This window comes from Suricata suricatta, chromosome 10, assembly GCF_006229205.1.
Source record: "Suricata suricatta isolate VVHF042 chromosome 10, meerkat_22Aug2017_6uvM2_HiC, whole genome shotgun sequence".
In the NCBI taxonomy this organism is placed as follows: domain Eukaryota; kingdom Metazoa; phylum Chordata; class Mammalia; order Carnivora; family Herpestidae; genus Suricata; species Suricata suricatta.
In genome coordinates this window covers 59,842,599-59,858,147 of record NC_043709.1, presented here as the reverse complement: position 1 = coordinate 59,858,147, position 15,549 = coordinate 59,842,599, and the positions used below count along the sequence as shown (strand labels likewise).

Sequence of the window (15,549 nt, the reverse complement as noted above, 5' to 3'; positions counted from 1 at the left end):
CTTCCATTAAATGGAGACGGGACAGGAGAAGCTCTTTGCTGTGAGAGCCAGTATGTCACATCTAGCTCAAGCAGTCACAAACTTGACCGTGCACTGGATTCATCCATCGTACTTGTAAAAACACAGGATCCTTCCTGCAAGCCGCCCCAGACCTACTGAATTGAATTCATAGGAGCAGGTACGCAGCAATCAGCATTTTAACAAGTGCCATAGTGTTTCTGATGCCAGAAGCCCACCCCACTTGAGAAATGCTAAATTAGTCCAGCCATATGTATTTACAGGAAAGAACACAAAGCCAGAAAAGAGCCTGGCAAATGATCCGCAGACTTCTCCTAGTTTCAAACCCATGGCCCAGGCAAGGCTGGGTTCTATGCTGCCCTGGTCTTGGAGACTAGATATCAGCCCCTTCTGATGAAGACCAGGAGCTCAATCTGCCCTGCACCTTTGGGATAAGGAAATGAGAATCCAGAAGGGTCCCTTGGGGAGGCAAGAGGTCGGGGAAGAGGGAGTTGATGAGAATCTCTGGATCAACTCCAACCACCGCCCTGGTGCCGTGGCAAGTTCATACCAGGCCAAAGGGGAGTAGTATGTTTTTACCTAAATACTCTGCAATTGGTGGTGGTCTATACACCAGGATTGGCCCCTCTGGGTCTTAGGAGCCTACCTTTCTAAGGATGGGACTGGAGGACAGGGGCTGGCAGCTAGCGATATAGATCAGAGAGGGTGTAGTCAGAATTGGATGAAACAGAACATCACAGAGGACGCAGAAACTGGACAGATCCTGGGAAAGTAGAGTGGGCCCCCCCATGTCCCTTTTGCTTTACAGTAAACAGTTCCCACTTTCCACTTTAACCTGCACTTTGAGGTCACATGGCCATCTTCTTCCCCACCAACATGTATCAGGTAGGACTGAAGCCATCTTCAGGGATTATAACCCATCCTCCTTACTCTGATCCTGATGGTCTTACCCAGAAATACCTTATCGCAGTCTCTGAGTACTCACAGAATGATATGGAGCTTTCTGCTTAAGGATTCAAGATGAGGACCATTCAGGAAAGGATGCCTTGACAGGGAGAAAAAGAGAGGGCGCTTGCCTCTGGGATCCTGTTCTGAGGCTTATGAGACCACCTGGCCTCTCCAGGTGTCAACAGAAGCAGTGAAACAATTGGGACAGAGCAATAAAAACTGGGGCCATCACTGAAATGGCAAGTGAGCAAGCTACTTAGAGAGATGAGGAAGATTCCCCAAAGAGGGAGAGGCAGGTAGAGGTGAAACAGAGAAACAGAATGGAAGAAATGGGGAGAGAGATTTGCTAAGAGTGAGGTTTAGTCTCCTGAGGGCATACATGACTCAAACAGGTGTACGGGAACAAGGGAGGAAGGGACAGGTTTCTGTTATCCTCACTCAGTCCCTAGAAACCAAACCCCAGTCGTTTGGGGACCGATGACTAAAGAATCCCAAACCCCAGCAGATCTGATACCTCCCCTCTTCTGCTCCACGGCTACACAGCCTCCTGTTTCCCAAGCCACTAAGTTTTCCAGTCTGAAGGATCTGCACTGGGAGCCTGATGCCTTCCTCTCCCTGCTGAGTCCAGCTGATCTCTAACGGCCCGAGGCCCCAGAAAAGAGAGGGGGCAAAGATTAGACAGGGCAGCACCATGGAATGGAGTAGGGAGAAGGATGTTGCCATATACCTGACAGTCTATCGGCTCCCCCAGAGCCGCCCCCAGCTGAAGGGTTACACAGGGTCACTCCCCAGCCCCTCAATGGTGCCTCAGAGAACCACTATCTGTCCCCATCTACAGTCTTTCACCCCAAGCCTCTCAGAAGGCTCAAGAAGCCATCTAGGTCTTCTCCCAGATGAATTCCCAAAGATGTCAAATTCCTAAACCAAAGGCATCTTGGGAAGGCCTGAGACCTCCTAGGGGTGCGTGGAAAGTTGGTTCTTTCCTCCCTCTGCCACCTCCACCTCCCCAGCTTGCCCCTTGGATTCCACTGAAATCCCCCTCCCGCCCCGCCCTTCAGGCACCTGTGCAGGGTCCAAGCACGGTGAGGAGAGAGATGTGGCTCCGGGTGCTGTCTCTGAGGAGGCTGGGCCTGGGCTGACACCTCCTGGGTGAGGATCTCCGCTACCTCTGGAAACGGGGGAGGGCTGCGCCCCGCCCCCGGGCCATTACTGAGCACTGAGTAAGGAGCCTCCAGCTGAGCACTGGGAGCGCCGGGTGGCGCACCAGCCTCCACTGTGAAGCCCTCGGCCTGAGTTCTCAGTCCTTCCTCTAACCCTCCCCTTTCCCCGTGGCCCTCCTCTCCTCCTGCCCCTTCTGGCCAAGAGAGGAAACTTGAGCCCGGTGTGGTTTCTGCCCACACCCCGCCCCCACCTTGTTCCCCGGCCAGCGGGGGCACACATGGCTCCCAGCGACTCCCAGCCCTCCTTTTGAGCCCAGGAGTCAGGCCAGGCCTGCGTTTCTCCCATGCATATGCTGAATTCCAACCCTGTAGCCCACTCCACGGTGACCTCTATACTTTATACAAATCATAACCTCCTTTCTTCTGTCCTTTGACGCTCTCAGAGCCAGGGAAACTGAGTCATGGCCAGGTGGATGGCAGCTAAAGATAAGGACCGCATGTCTAGCGTCCCAACTGTTTAGGCAGGTGGGCATTTAGGGCATTGCTTTTATTTAAGGAAAGCCTGGGTTCTGGGAAAGAGGCAGGGGAGCTATTTTGGGGAGGAGGGGCAGTTGTTGCTTTGATGTGTCCTTTCACCTGTAGCCCTTTCCCCTCCCCCAGCAGCCTCAGATGTCCTAGGACAAAGGCCTCTTTCTTGGCCAGGTTTGTTGTCAGTGTGTGAGGGGAGATGGGTGTACGTGGGGGCGCCCAGCAGGAACATTATTCACCTCTCTTAAAGGAGGCCCTGGGTGCCAGGTGGGGGCCCCAAACACACGGCAGCCACAGACTCTGGACAAGCCAGGACACCTGTGTAGGATATCAGGTTCATCCCCGGCACCCACAGCAGCTCTTTCTCAGGCCAGTAAGTACTCCCAAAAGTCACTCCATTATCCCTTGGCCTCCAACACAAGACCCAGGCCAAACAGATCTCTCTCCAGAAACTAGAAGAGGCTTGCTTCCTGCCGTCCTTTTACTGACTCTTAGCTGGCAGGGAAGTCCTTCCGATGTCTAGCTGCAGTCCTTACAGCTGCACCTTAGGCTTTTTCTCTATTTTTTTCTGCTTATAATGTTAAAGTTATATTGGAAACAAAGACTGGGATGCAGACAGGTGTCACCCCAAGGCAGAACTGGCACCCAGCTGACATTCCCTAATAGGCTCCTGTTTGCTGTTAAAATAATGGAAATATTCTGTCCCTGTTGGTAACGAATAGCTGCTGGGAGTCCTCCTCCCAGTGTTCCCCACCCCTACAGCTCTACATCAACCTCACTTCTCCCTTAGGACCTTCCACAGCCAGCAGCAGAAGCAAGCAACTCGAGAGGCAGTTCGATACGGCTTCTTTGCAGCCTTCTTGAAGCCTGGGGGGGGGGGGGGAAACTACTGACCAACATTCAACCAAACCCATGGTTACATGCTTTGGATTCCATTTCTAGCCCAGGAGATCATGATTCTACATGCATGATCTATGTAGGACAGGAGGGGACCCATGGCTTCGATGCACATCACATGTGGGTCCAGAATCTCTTGATGACCTGGCCATGAATCTGGGTCACATACCTGGAATCTGGGCATTCAGACACAGCTGTCCCAGTGGCATACTTATTCTGGCCCCTCAGAGGGGTTGAAGGGTGGCGATAGTCACACTTGTGGCTGATTAAATAATGATATCAAGTTGCAGCTAGTCAACAGTTACTAGCTGTTGGACATGGTTGTGGCATTGCAGATACAAGTGTGGATAACACATCACTCATTCATTCATTCAAATATATTTATGTTTTATACTCCAGGAACACGAAGATGAATAAGACATAGTCTACGTCCTTACTCACAGTCCAGTTGGGGAATTACACAAATAAAGGTCTATATAAAGTGCTGTGGAGTTGAATTTCTGCTTCATGAAATTCAGGAAAGGTTTCACAGAGGAGGTGACAATGGAGCTGGGCTGTGGAGAATGACTAGGGGTTCACCAGACAGAGAGAGGGAGAAGGGTATTCTAAGCAAATGTGTGAAGGAACAGAGACATAAAACATGAAGTAGTCCTTGGGTCTACCAGGGTGGGGTGTGGGGTAAGGAGCAGTGGAAGAGAAGCCTGGGAAGTTCGGAGCTAGGTTGTCTTGAAAGTCAAGCTAGAGAGACAGTTTACTGCTTATTTCAGGAGGAAAGACATGGTCGTGTACAAAGGACTGAGTGAACAGACAGTCTTCACTGAGGCAACTGGCCAGGCCAAAGTGTCTCTCCCACCACTTCCCTACTCTCCTCCTATAAGAAGAGGCCATTACAGCCATTCCCAGGCTGGGTCCTGCCTTTACAGCCCTCAGAGGTGGGAATGGTTCCTTCAGCTTCCTCCTCCTTAGATTCCTGATTTCCAGAGTCAACAGCCTTCTTCTTCTTTTTAATGTTTATTTATTTATTTTGAGAGACAGAGAGCAGGGGAGAGACAGAGAGAGGGGGAGAGAAAGAGAATCCCAAGAAGGTTCCTCACTGTCAACCCAGAGCCCGACGCAGGGCTCAAACTCACAAACTGTGAGATAGTGACCTGAGCTGAAATAGAGTTGGATGCTGAGCTGCCCAGGCACCCCCGAAGTCAACAACCTTCTATCTTAAGTTTCTTTGCCTAAGTTACGATTAACAGGGGATTAGGAGCCCGAATGGGTTGGATCATGCCTGTGGCCTGGCAAGGCAGGATACCTAAGATTTTCCTATCTCAAGATTCTCCCACTTCAGCAAAGGTGGCAGATGGAATATGGAGAAAAACATGGCAACAGATCTTTACTGTTATACAATTCTCCGTCCATGCTGCTCACCTATCCCCAAAAGGCTGACTTGTCACCCCTGATCAATCCACCCCCACCCTCACTCCAACGCGTGTGCACGCCACCACCAGCATCAGGTCAAGCCACAAGCAATGTTGCCAAACACCCCACTGGGTTATGCAACCAGCTTCCCGAGTAGGGCGGGGTAGGTAGAGGTGGAACCTGGGGAGGGCCATGGGTCCCAGAGGGAGATGGCTGCCTTGCCTGCTTGCCTGCTGGTCTGACCGCAGTGGCCCCAGGGGGCGGGGGCAGGCCTGGACCTTTATCAGTGCTCTGCAGGGCTGCACCCGCCACCCCCGGGGCTTCCTCTCTCAACAGACGGAAAGAGGAGGCAGCCACAGGAGGCAAGAGGAGGGCTGAGTGTTATCCTAGGCACCAGAGCCTGGCGGTTACCCCGGATGGCTGGGGGAAGTAGTGGTGAGGGTCTGGGACCGTGGAATAGTTGAGACCCCTCTTACCAAAGTAAACTGAGGCCCAGGTAGTGGAGCCAGATCTCCTAAGCCATCTGTTGGTTTTTCCTTGTGTTTTAGTTTGGGTAAGTATAGAATAAAGACGTCTTCGAGGAGATTGCTTTCCAGTGGTAAGAAGTCTTAGAGGATTGACTCAGGAGTTGAGGGGAGACTGAGCCACACTCTCTCAAACCAAAACACCTTGGAGCTTGCGGGTCCAGGGTGTTGAGTAAGACTGAAGTTCCCATAACTCCAATATCTAAGAGTTATGCCCTGATAGCAGAACCTAGCCCTGAACCCTAAATGGATGAAGGCTAATAGATAAATTCAGAGTAGCCAGAAGGAATAAATCCCTGAGGCTTAATTCTAAACCTCGAAAGAGATGTGGGCATGATACATAGCAGAATGAGGGAGGACCAGATTCTGAACCTTGAGGCCTGAGTTTAAGTCAGCATTTCCTGGATCTGTGAGTTTGGGCAGTCCAATCATTCTGAGCTTTGTCTCCTCACCTGAAAAATGGAGATAACGATAATACCTATTTAGAGGTGGTGTTGGGAAGATGAAAAGAAATCAATGAGGAAGTGAGTCTGTTATTATAAGGAAATGGAAGCTTCAAAGCCCTGAGGCCAGAGCGCCTCAGGGGCTTGAGGAAGGAGACCAATGCATCTGGAGGTCACACTCCTGTGGAGAAAACTTGGAACAGAATAGCAGGCAGTGGGCAGCCAGACTCTGGGAGACAACGAGGCCTTGGATGCAGCAGTTGGTGGGGGAGGGTGGTGGCTAGACTTCCAGGAACTAGCCCTCAGGCCATGGCTCTCCCACCCGCATTATTGGGCGGGGACAGTTTTAGCCACACAATGGGCACAAGGCCAGCCTTACAGGCTTCAGCCACCTTCCAGGAACCCCAACCCCAGACCCCCACCTCACCCTGTTGCAATCCTCTGCGGGGGCGGGGCTGCCTAGGAAGCCCCACCCTCAGCTCCTTAGAGGATGAAAGATTTGATGCCTATTTTTAAAAATTTTTTAATTTTAATGTTTATTTTTGAGAGAGAGAGAGAGAGAGAGAGTGCAAGTGGGGAGGCGCACAGGGAAAGGGAGACACAGAATCCAAAGCAAGCTCCAGGCTCTGGGCTCTCAGCAAAGAGCCCATCACAGGGCTCCAACTCATGAGCCCTGAGATCATGACCTGAGCTGAAGTTAGATGCTTAACCAACTGAGCCACCTGGGTACTTCCTGACTACTATTACTATTTTTTAATTAAGTAATCTCTGTGCCAAAGTGGGGCTTGAACTCACGACCTCAAGACTAAGCGTCTCATGCTCCACTGACTGAGTCAGCCAGATGCCTATTTATTTACTACTTTTCACGGCCATCCTGCTCATTCCAGCCTCCTGTCTTTGCTCTTGTTGCTCCCCTCCACCAGAATGCTCTGCTTAGACCTTCCTACCAACCTGGAGTGGAAAAGAGATCTGGGTTTTAGTCTGAGTTCAACACTCAGTATTGTGTATTTAGGCAAATTATTTAACCTCCTCAAGCCTCAGTTTCCCCTTGCTAAATGGGAAGAATTGAGCTCCCGACACAGGTGATTGTGAGGGATCAGATGAGATGATGTATGTGTATCGCTTAGATAGAAAGTGCATACGGGTGTCCTTTCCTTATGTGTACGAAATAATAACCTTATCTAAGTCTTTTCCTTTCCTTTCTTCTTTTCTTTTCTTTTCTTTTGAGAGAGTGCATGAGCTGGGGGATGAAAGGAGTGGGGGAGAGAGAGAATCTTAAGCAGTCTCCATGCCCAGCCCAGAGCCTGAATTGGGCTCCATCTCACGACCCTGAAATCACAACCTGAGCTGGAATGTTTAACCACCTGAGCTGTTTAACCAACTGAGCTACCCATGTGGCTCGAAATATTTTATTTTATTTTATTTTTAAAGTTTATTTATTTTGAGAGAGAGAGAGAATGTGTGAATGGGAGAGGGACAGAGAGAGAGAGAGAGAGAGAGAGAGAGAGAGAGAGAGAGAATCCTAAGCAGGGTCCACATGGAGCCAGATGCAGGGCTCAAACCCACTAACTATGAGATCATGACCTGAGCCAAAACCAAGAGTTAGATGCCCAACTGACTGAGCCACCCAGGTGCCCCTAAATATTTTATTTTCTGATGTTTTATTTTCTTTATGGTTTCGTGTTTTATTATATTGCCCTGTAATAGTGATGGTATAATATATTGTTCAAAACTTGACTCAGGCACTATAGCATAAAGACTAAGAACATGAATTTTAGGGGCACCTGGCTGGCTCAATCAGTGAAGCACATGACTCTTGATCTTGGGGTTGTGGGTCTGAGCCCCACTTTGGGTATAGAGATTATTTAAAATAAAATCTTAAGGGGCGCCTTGCTGATTTAGGCAGAAAAGCATGCAACTCTTGATCTCGAGGTCCTGAGTTTGAGCCCCATATTGGGTGTAGAGAGTACTTAAAAAAATAAAAACTTTTTTTAAATCTTTAAAAAATTGTTTTTTAGCATTATTTATTTATTTATTTATTTATTTATTTATTTATTTATTATTTAAGTAATCTCTATACCCAATGTGGGGCCCAAACTCCAAGATCAGGAGTCATATAGTCTTCTGACCAAGACAACCAGGCATCCCCCAATTTTTTCTTAAAAGTTTATTTATTTATTTTGAGAGAAAGAGTGTGAACAGGGTAGGGGCAGAGAGAGAGAGAGAGAGAGAAAGAGAGAGAGAGAGAGAGAGAGAGAGAGAGAGAGAGAGAGAGAGAGAGAGAGGGAGAGAGGGAATCCCAAGCAGGTCCCATACTGTCAGTGCAGAGCCTGACTTGGGGATTGATCTCGTGAATCATGAGAACATGACCTGAGCCAAAATCAAGAGTCAGACGCTTAACCAACTGAGTCACCCAGGCACCTCCCCCAAATTAAAAAAAATGTTTATTTATTTTTGAGAGAGAGAGAGCACGAGGGTGTGAGCATGTGGGCAAGTGGAGGAGGCACAGAGAGAGAGGGGAACAGAAGACTGAAGCAGGCTCTGTGCTCAAACTCATGAACTGTGAGATCAGGACCTGAGCCGAGGTGGGACACTTACCTGACTGAGCTACCCAGGTGTTCCCCACCCCCCCACTTTTTTTTTAGGGCATGAATTTTGGAGTTGGAAGAACCTGCACTCTGACAATCACTTTGAGATCTCAAGCAAATTTAATCTCTCTGAGCCTAATTTTATCCACCTAGTGACTAGTAATGTGGGACATAATAACAATACTTATATGTTATTGTGAAAAGTAAATCAGTTAAAAACCAGGTAAATATGTATAATTCAGTGATTCAGTGCCTGGAATATAGTAAGCACTATTAAATGGTGCATATGTGACACATCTAATATTATTATTAAATAATTAAAGTATTACAATAAAGGGGTGCCTGGGTGGCTCAGTTGGTTGAGCGTCCGGCTTCGGCTCAGGTCATGATCTCACGGTTCGTGGGTTTGAGCCCTGTGTCAGGCTCTGTGCTGACAGCTCAGAGCCTGGAGGCTGTCTTCAGATTCTGTGTCTCCTTCTCTCTCTAACCCTCCCCTGCTCATGCTGTCTCTTTCTCTCTCTCAAAAAAAAAAAAGTATTACAATAAATTGTTAACTAATAGATAAACATCTTATTGAGAAGGATTACATTTCAGATTTTGTTTTTTTTTATATATATACAAGGTATCTAGTTCTTTTTTTTTTTAATGTTTATTTATTATCGAGAGACAGAGGGAGACAGAGCATGAGCAAGGAGGGGACAGAAAGGAAGACACAGAATCTGAAGCAGGCTCTAGGCTCGGAGCTATCAGCACAGAGCCTAATGTGGGGCTTGAACACACAAACCGTGAGTTCATGACCAGAGCCAAAGTTGGACGCTCAACCAACTGAGCCACCCAGGCGCCCCTCAAGGTATCTAGTTCTGAGTGTAAATACTGTCACTCAATCAACAAATATTTATAGAGTATTTATTATCTTGCTATTTGTAGGATACTAACGTGACTAAACTGTGATCTTTGCCTTTGGGCACTCACAGTCTGATGGTGCAGACACACGTATAAACAGATTAGTGGATATGGTTAGTGATGTGAGAATAGATAAATTAATTTTGGGGGGAAAAGAGGAAAAGGAACAACTGTCTTAAGGAAGGCCTCAGAGAGGAGGTAACCTTTCAACTAGTCTTCAAAGATGGAAAAATCTGAATTTCCTAGGAAGAAAAATGGGTGACAACATACTGGGCAGTTATACCCAAGTTTCCAATATCGCCCCCAAAAACCAGAGACTACCAGGGAGACCGAGTCACGCATACAAAAGCAAAGGGCTTTATTACGAGTTTAGACTGGCCGAGCCAAAGCTCGGGCTCACAGACTTTACCCATGCAGTGGATTCATGCTGAGCGCCCCGAACAAAGTGGGGTAGGGCCTTTATAGGCTTGTTACAGGGGGAGTTACAGGAAATTGTGACACAGGTACGGGGGTCCAATCATTATCACCTATCAATACAGGCAGCAACTTTGACCATACATTGATACTTTTGGTGGGAGCCAATCACAACATTTAGAGTATTGACCAATTACAGAGTGGGCCCAAGCCCCTCACGTAGGGTGTGGCTAGCCTCAAGTAATAGGTGATTATCTTATAGCTTCCATCTTTAGGCCTGCCCTTAGAAATGTTAAAGGTGTTAACTGGCCTTTCCTGATTGGGTGTTACAAGGGTTGTCCTTCCTTCCTTGGGCAATGTGTGCCCTTCTATTTTCTAATGATTCTGAGAAGCCGACACCTAGGCCTAGGTCAGAGGGGAAGCTTGAATCAGATCTGTGTCCTTACAGGCAGAAGAAACGATGTATGTAAATGCACAGTTGTCGGGGGAAAGCCTGTAAGATTTGTCCAGTCACATTGTATGGGGACACCAATGTTGTAAAAAAAAAAAAAAAAGTCTGGGTGGAGAGTTTCCAGAAGTTTCCTGGGACAGTAGATCATAATGAAGAGGCTCAGGGCCCACACCCTGCCTGGAGGCTAGTTGCCTATCAAAGTTCTCAGATTGCCCTCTCCCTCCTAGTACCCTGGGCCAATTTGGGTTGACCTGCAATAGGAAAATAATTGAGGGCTTCACTGAGGTTCTTCTAGTTTCTAGGAGTGAAGATCTTGGCCAAAACTTACAAGAAAGGGATATCCTGGGATTCTCTTCCCCGTGGTAAGCCTGGGCTCACCTGTATACAGCACTGAGAGACACTGGATGAAAGTGGTCTAATTCGCCCAGTGCCTCTGGGCCCCTTTCCAAATTTTCTTGTGTTTAAAGTTTCTTCCAAAAAGCCTTTCTTGACCCCAGGGCCTCACGTTTTCCCTGTTGGCAATCCTTAGCTGTGTTCTCCCTGATTGCCCCTAAAGCCATGTTTATAAGCTGGTTGTTGCTTCCTCGGACCATATCTTCCCCCAAAGAGACACTTGCCAGAGAATGAGACCCACAAGTAGGAAGGTGTAGGGAAGGCTCCTGGCCTCATCTTCCCCCAATTATCAGCTTTCCTTTTCCAGAATGAAGGGACAGAAAAAGAGAGACAGAGATCCATATTGAGGATTGGTGGAGAGCCAGCAGCTCAGTCACTGAGACAAGAAATGAAAAGCAGGCTTCATTGTTTCTTGCTCTTTGGTGGGAGGAGAGGTGGAAAGAAGAAATAAGGAAAATCCAAGGGTTGGAAAAGAAAAGAAAGCTGGAACAACGAATCCAGATAAAATCCTCAAAAATGTCCAAGTAACTTACCTTCTGTTTACCATTTTTTGCCTTTTCATATCCTAACCCACTCCTTCCACCCAATTACCCCTCTTCCCGCAAGGACCTCTAAACCATTGGTACTGTCTCTTTATTTTATTCTTTAAATACTCCATCCACTCCCCTTCATACTCAGAGCTATAGACTTGCAGACACTGTTAACTTCTTTACTCCTTTCCCCCTACACTGAACTTTTCCTAGGAAGAAAAAATCAATTCTGGGGCGCCTGATTCCTTCAGTCAGTAGAGCATGCTACTCTTGATCTCAGAGTTGTTAGTTTAAGTCCCATATTGGGTGTAGAGATTTCTTAAGAAATTAAAAAAAAATTTAATTCTGGTTAAATTTTTTTTAATGTTTTATTTATTTTTGAGACAGAGAGAGACAGAGCATGAGAGGGGGAGGGGCAGAGAGACAGGAAGACACAGAATTTGAAGCCTGCTCCAGGCTCTGAGCTGTCAGCACAGAGCCTGACGCGGGGCTTGAACCCACAAATGTGAGATCAGGACCTGAGCCGAAGTTGGAGGTTTAACCGACTGAGCCACCCAGGCACCCCTTAATTCTGGTTAAATCCAACAATTTAGCTTCTCCACATCTCTACCTAAGCAGCTAAACATTGATAGAGAAAATCTCAGATTCTTGCTGACTTGTGTCACTTTATGCCCACAAAACTCAACATTGCCCAATACTACATTTCCTGGTAAATTCTCATTTCTACTGTGCTCAATAACTGTTTCCCACCTTCTGTCTTTTAAAATCTCTAACACCCCCTCCACTTCTCTCTTAGCAGATGACCTTGCCTCATATTTCATTGATAAATTAGATGCAGTTAGGTGGACTGTCTTATTTTTCTATTACCAAATCCATCAGCTTACTTGCACGTATTCCCATATGCTGAACCTGTAAGATTTAATGGATGGAGGCAGAGATGAGAGGAAAGAAAGAGACCAAGTTATGGAGCCAAGAAAGCCTTTATTGGGATCTGTGATTCCCGGGCGAGATTCCGTGACTCCAGGAGTGGGGAGTCTTGGAAGTCGCGTCTGGTAGGGAGGGGTGAGATATTTTATGGGTGAAAGATTTCCATCTGGTCCTTGGAGGGCAGACCACCAAATAAGGGCACTTTAGGGACATGGTGGGATGGGATAGGTTGCCTCCTCTGTCAGGGTGATGGGAAGCTGGGGCTTCATGATTGGCTGTTTTCAAACTGGCGCGGGACATTCCAGGTCTGCAGGTGAGGGGTAGGGGGTCGTCAGTGCTCTGTGTTTTTCTCCAACCCACAGCAAAATGGCCGCTGGGTTGCCATCTTAAATAACTCTTACAGAACCTTCTACTTTTTTTTTTTTAAATGTTTTTTATTTATTTTTGTGAGACAGAGAGACAGCGCCAGCAGGGGAGGGTCAGAGAGAGAGAGGGAGATATAGAATCTGAAGCAGGCTCCAGGCTCTGAGCTAGCTGTCAGCACAGAGCCCAACACAGGGCTCAAACCCAGGAACCACGAGATCATGACCTGAGCCAAAGCCGGTCGCTCAACCGACTGAGCCACCCAGGTGCCCCAAGCCTCTACCTTTTTAAGATGAAAGAAGTATCCCTGTTCCCAACTAAGGCTATCCCCTCTCAGCTCTGTGAAAAGATGAGAAAATTAGATTCCTCTGAGTGTATAGCTAACATTCAATTCTGCACCACATACAGCAAGGCTGCTCTCTGTACAGTTGACTATGTGGTTTCAGTCTGGTGGAAGAGGAATACAATAATTCAGAGGTGGGGCTGAATTGTAAGGCAGCAGTCTTTTTTTTTTAAATGTTTTATTTATTTTTGATACAGAGAGAAACAGAGCATGAGAGGGGGAGGGGCAGAGGGAGGAGACACAGAACCGGAAGCAGTCTCCAGGCCCTGAGCTGTCAGCACAGAGCCTGACGCGGGGCTCAAACCCATGAACGTGAGATCTGACCTGAGCCCAGTCGGAGGCTTAACTGACTGAGCCACCCAGGTGCCCCGTGGCAGCAGCCTTAAGAGTTCATCCAGGTAGAAGCACGTGGGTAATTAAGTCCGTTAAGCGTCTGACTCTTGGGAAGACACCTCCCACACTTCAGAGACAGAGCCAGGCTGCTCTTAGGACAGAAAAAGGATACCTTCTCCTCGTGCCCTCCCCAAGACCTGTTTCACTGTCAGGAAGTGTCCCCACTGAGCACCCAAGACTCCAGTGTCTTCACTAGTCACCTTCTGGGGAGAATGTGCTCTCATCCGCTGGTCGCCAGCAGTGGCTGCTGACGCTCTTCTGTCTGTCTGTGAGCACCACTATTTGTGCTGTTTCCCATTCTGTAGAAACAATCAGGGACTGCTTTAGCAAGAGGCAGAGCAAGCCCTCGGCTGGGAGATGGAGTGTTTATCACCTAATCTGGGTGAACTATGGGTGGCCCGATGTGACCTGAAGCATTTTCCAAGTCTTTGTTCCACTCTAAAATGGAAAAACAAAACAACAGAAACTGGGCGCCTGGGTGGCTCAGTCGGTTGAGTGGCGGACTTCAGCTCAGGTCATGATCTCATAGTTTGTGGGTTCAAGCCTCGTGTAAGGCTCCTCCCCTCACTACCTCTCCAAGTGCTGAAACAAGGCTCCTCCCACACCTGGGTTGATGTTAGAGTGACTAGAGATAGAAACATTGTTGATTTTTTTTCTTTCAGAGGATCTGGGCCTCAGCTTAAATGCCCACAAGTTGATTTTGGCCAATGAATTCATTTTAGGAGAATTCATTTATGCTGACCAGACTTAAAAGAGCTTGAAGTATAAGCCATAGGCATGATTTAATGTTCCACACATGACCTACAGTGGCCTAGACAATCCTATTGACCAGTCAAAACCCTTTACAAGTTTGGAAATCAAATATTCTTAGTGAACAAGTGAATTAATTGGATAATTTTAATGGCTAATAGAACTACATCCCTCTCCTTTGTAAATATATAAAATTCACTTAAGGAGGCAGAACAGGAAATCTTCTTCCCTAAATGTGACTGGAGAAACATTGACAACATTTTTTTTTTGGTTGGGGAGGGGGAATTCTATGCAGATTATCTCCCCCTTTTGTGAAGACGTGAAGACACGGTGCAATTCAATTGATTGGGTTTCAGCTCTAGCCAAGCTAATATAATTGATTCTGTTTATGTTCACTTCAGCCATTTTATTAGAATTGATTGGGTTAGAGTTTGACTGTGTTAGGGCTCCAGCCATTCTACTTTAAGTGATTAGGCTGTAGAGCTTTAGATATATTGATAGAATTATGCTTTCCTGAAACTACACCAGTTCATTTGCTACTTCTACATACAGCTGATCTCATCCATTACACTTTGGCTTTTCCTAATTTCATTTGTGGTACAGTCTTTAGAGGGTATTTTCCTGCTGTTACGCTTCTGGGTTCGCTGCAAACCAAAGAACTGCAATGGCTCCCTAGTTGGTCCTTTTGCCCTTCATCTCTCCTCGACCCCTTCTTGCACATGCAGGTGTCAAATTAATTATATATTTTTTAATGTTTGTTTATTTATTTTGAGAGAGAGAGAAACAGAGAGAGGGAGTGGGGGCAGACCCCTGGGTGTCAGCACAGAGCCCCATTCAAGGCTTGAGAGCTGTGAGATCACCACCTGAGTCAAAATCAAGAGTCAGACGCTTAACAAACTGAGCCACCCAGGTGCCCCTCAAATTAAACATCTTAAAATTTCTTTTCTGCAACCTACAACATAGGTAAAAATACTTGGAATTCATATGTCTGGTAATGGTCTAATACCCAGAGTGTATAAAGAACTCGTAGAGCTCAAGACAAAATGGGTAAAAAGGGCAATTTAAAAAATGGGCAAAAGGGGCACCTGGGTGGCTCAGTTGGCTGAGTATCCGTCTTCGGCTCTTGTCATGATCTCACAGTTTGTGGGTTCGAGCCCTGCATCTTTCTGCCTCTCCCCTGCTTGTGCTCTATCTCTCTCTCAAAAATAAATAAACATAAAAAAAAATAAAAGACAGGTAAAAAGGGGAGCTTGGGTGGCTCAGTTGGTTGGGTTTCTGACTTCAGCCCAAGTCCTGGTCTCTCAGTCCGTGAGTTCGAGTTCTGTGACAGGCTCTGTAATGACAGCTTGGAGCCTGGAGCCTGTTTCAGATTCTGTGTCTCCTTCTCTCTCTGTCCCTTCCCTGCTCTCACTCACACACACACACTCTCTCTCTCTCTCTCTCTCTCTCTCTCTTTCAAAAAATAAATATTATTAAAAATAAATAAATAAAAATGGGTAAATGACTTGAATAGACATTTCTCCAAAAAAGATTTACAAATGGCCAACAAGTACATGAAAAGATGCTCGG

General features: G+C 47.0%; 1 protein-coding gene and 1 long non-coding RNA gene across 2 annotated transcripts in view; one reads left to right on the top strand and one right to left on the bottom strand.

The window, feature by feature from the left end:
* The window catches only part of NFE2 (nuclear factor, erythroid 2), a 6,853-nt gene extending 4,584 nt beyond the window's left edge, over window positions 1–2,269 (bottom strand). The window contains exon 1 of the mRNA XM_029953164.1: window positions 2,029–2,269. The gene's annotated coding sequence lies outside the window, so the exon portion shown is untranslated. The remainder of the gene's footprint in view (window positions 1–2,028) is intronic.
* Window positions 7–4,037, top strand: LOC115303387. Its single transcript, XR_003914014.1, has 3 exons — window positions 7–178; window positions 2,905–3,027; window positions 3,951–4,037. It is a non-coding gene; the product is annotated as an uncharacterized LOC115303387 (long non-coding RNA).
* The last annotated feature ends 11,512 nt before the right edge of the window (window positions 4,038–15,549 follow it).